Genomic DNA, 3,462 nt, shown 5'->3' on the forward strand with positions numbered 1-3,462 from the left:
ATCTGGAAGATATTATTTGTTAAATGAAATTCCTAACTTATACGCTGACTTAATCATTCTAAAACTCAATCGTGGAATTCAGCAGACAATAACGATTTTGAAAATTAAATTGTACCTTGTATATTCAAAAAAAAAAAAAAAAAAGTAAATATAACTATAGAAAAGATTGAATGTTGTGCCTTTGTTAATGGAAAAGCTACTTTGACATTTCTATTTCAAATATTATTTTGCTTTATGAAAATTAAAACAGCTTATCCTCTGACGTATATTTGCACAAGTCCTACGAAAGTGTGTAATCATTTCAAATAATACAATTCTCCTATCCACAGCCTTGTCAAGAGGGCTTAACGGTAATTCCATACAATTTAAGAACATAAGAATAAATCTAAAACAGCCCCTCTTTTGAATGACAATAATCACACGCGCTTATAAATAAATAGATAATGAATTAAAAACTGAAATATTCCACTGGAAATGCATTAATTACGTGCACCATAGGGTACATCGTCTGTTATTGTTTCATCTCCTTGAATACTCTTGTTTGTGTGCATTTTTCTCTCTCTCTTACCTACTTATTTACTTGCTTGCTTACTTATCTACTTATCTACTTACATACATAATTACATGCTTATTTTATTCATTTATTTATTGCTTCCTTTACTTGTCTTCTCCTCTCATTCTTTTTAACTTGATTTACACTTGATTTACAAGCGGTAAGTTTTGCTGTGTCACTCACCTACTTATGCTAATTATATTTCGTTTACCATTTAGAAAAAAAAAGAGAATAAGAAGGAAATGAACGAATAAAAAGGAACAGAGGGGTTTCGTTTGCTGGGAAGTCATAAAAAAAAAGAAAAAAAATGAAATAAAAAAATGGAATTAGTGGGAAAAATATTCTAGTGGGGGACCTGTAGAAACTCGACAAAGAAAAAGATTGAACACGTGTTGATTGTGGATTAATTAGATTTTACCGAGAGCAAACGTTTTTTTTCCTTTTTTCTCTCCTTTTTCTTTTTTTTGGTTGATTGGAGAAAGGGTTTTATGGGGGAATGAAAAAAAAGCAAAAAGCTAATGATAATGACTTTTTTTAAGGGTTCATTAATGGGTATCATTCTGCGCGCACACATACACACACACACACACAAACACACACACACACACACACACACACATGTACGTATGTAAATGTATGTATAAAAGACCAAATATCTCCTTGACTTTGTTTTTATACTTTTTATTTTTCTTTTATTATTTTTTTTGGGTCACGATCAAAATGAACTTGCCTTTCTGGACCGAGGAGTGAAAGGAAATAAAAACTCAATGTTAATTTCGATATAATATACATCCTGATACAAGTATAGATTGGCAGTTTCCTTTAAAACTTGAAATAACAAAAAGAAGATCACACATACGAGGAGAAACAAGAGCAAACAAATAAATAAAGAGAATATAATAAAAAAAAAACAAATAAAAAGAAAAGCAAAGTGGATCTTGATTATGAATAATGTAATCACGTAGGGAATAAATTTACCGACGATAAATTCTCATTTAGCGCAAATGCTGAAACTTGATCAGCTTGATATTTAAAAATTGGCCTGGATTTGTTGCTTCATGTAATCACTCGAAATTGTACAAATCGGGTTTTGAAATTAATGGATTATTATGCTAATTAGAAATAACAGTCCGAGCGTTTATAATAGCTACATACATGCACATGCATAGACGCAATATATGTGTGTGTGTGTGTGTGTGTGTGTGTGTGTGTGTGTGTGTGTGTGTGTGTGTGTGTGTGTTTGTGTGTGTAAGTATATATGTAGGATAACGAGTACCAGTATGTCTGCAGTATATCGTCTGTACTAAGTTTCCTTGAAATAATATTATAACTCCTTTGCTGATAGAAGAATGAATCCGATACCATTCCGTGACACAAGAGGATCAATACTTATTAGTTTTTCAAGCAGTGTATGGAATTATGATAACGGAGTGATTTCTGTAATCTCTGATAGTAGCTGTATTTTCGTTTTTCGTTTCAGGAAATATTCTCTCTGGAAAGGTTTTCTAATTAAGGAGGGAGAGAAAGAGAGAGAGAGAGAGAGAGAGAGAGAGAGAGAAAGATAGATAGATAGATAGATAGAGAGAGAGAGAGAGAGAGAGAGAGTGAGATAGATAGATAGATAGATAGATAGATAGATAGATAGATAGAAAGAGAGAGAGAGAGAGACAGACAGACAGAAACACAGACAGAGAGAGATTCAGACAGATAGGGAGTTAGACAGAGAGAGATACATACTGAGAGAAACAAAGAAACAGACGTATAGAAAGAGGAAGAGCAAGAATTTTCCATTATAAACCGGACCATCTGCGTCCATCATGCAACACAGAAGATGATACAGCAAGAGAAGGGTATTTAAAACAAAACAAAACAAAGGAATAATGGAAACAGAGATTAGGGAGTGATGCTGTGGATGGGAGAGAGAGGGAAATAGATGGGGAAGATGTGACTGAAGGAGAGAAATAGGGAAAATAATGTAATAGTAAAGGGAAATAAAGGTTAACAGAGGATGAAGCGAAGAAAGGAGGGAATTGAGAAAGAAAGAGAGGAAATGGGAGAAGAAAGGGAGGGATAGGTAAAGAATGGGAGAAAAAGGGGGAGGGGGTAAAGGGAGTGAAGGAGAAATTGAAGAGAGAGGAAAGGAGCGAGGAAGGGACGAAATCGAAAAAGAGAATGAGGGAAAGGAAACAGAGGGGATAAAGAATGAATGAAAAAACTGAAAGATGGGGAAAGAAGAGAAAAAGAACAATGAAAAGATGGAAGAGGTGAGAAAATGAGAGACCAAGGGGAGGAAGAGAGAGACTGCAAATGAAACAGAAGGAACGGGGGAAGTAAGCAAAGGAAAGAACGGGAAAGGAAAGGACGAGAAGCGAAGGAAAAAGGAAAAGAAAAGGAGACAGGACCAATGGATAAACAAAGAGAGAGGGAAGCAGAGGGAAAGATTAAACAATGTTCATGATGTTATGAAGTTTTTCCTTCAAAGCAGCGGTGACGAAGTGTGCATAAAGGATAGGGAGACGGAGAGAAAGCATGATAAAGGGAAGCATAGAGATAGAGAAGAAGAAAGGGGAAGAGCAGAAGGGAATAAAAGCAGAGAAAAAGGAAAGTAGAAAGAGAGAGAGAGAGAGAGAGAGAGAGAGAGAGAGAGAGAGAGAGAGAGAGAGAGAGAGAGGAAAGAAGAAAAAAACAGAGGTAAATAAATAAACAGAAACAAGAAAAAGGAGAAAGGGGGGGGGGCAGAAAAAAAAGAAAATAAAGAGAGAGAAAAAACAAACAAACCATAAAGCAGAGGGAGAGGAAAACAGAAAAAAAACAGGAAATAGAGAGAGAGAGAAAAGGAAAAAGAAAAGAAAGCAAAGGAAAAATAAAACAGAAAAAGGAAAACCAGAGAGAAGAAAACAGAAAAAGGA

This window comes from Penaeus monodon, chromosome 41, assembly GCF_015228065.2.
Source record: "Penaeus monodon isolate SGIC_2016 chromosome 41, NSTDA_Pmon_1, whole genome shotgun sequence".
Lineage (NCBI taxonomy): Eukaryota > Metazoa > Arthropoda > Malacostraca > Decapoda > Penaeidae > Penaeus > Penaeus monodon.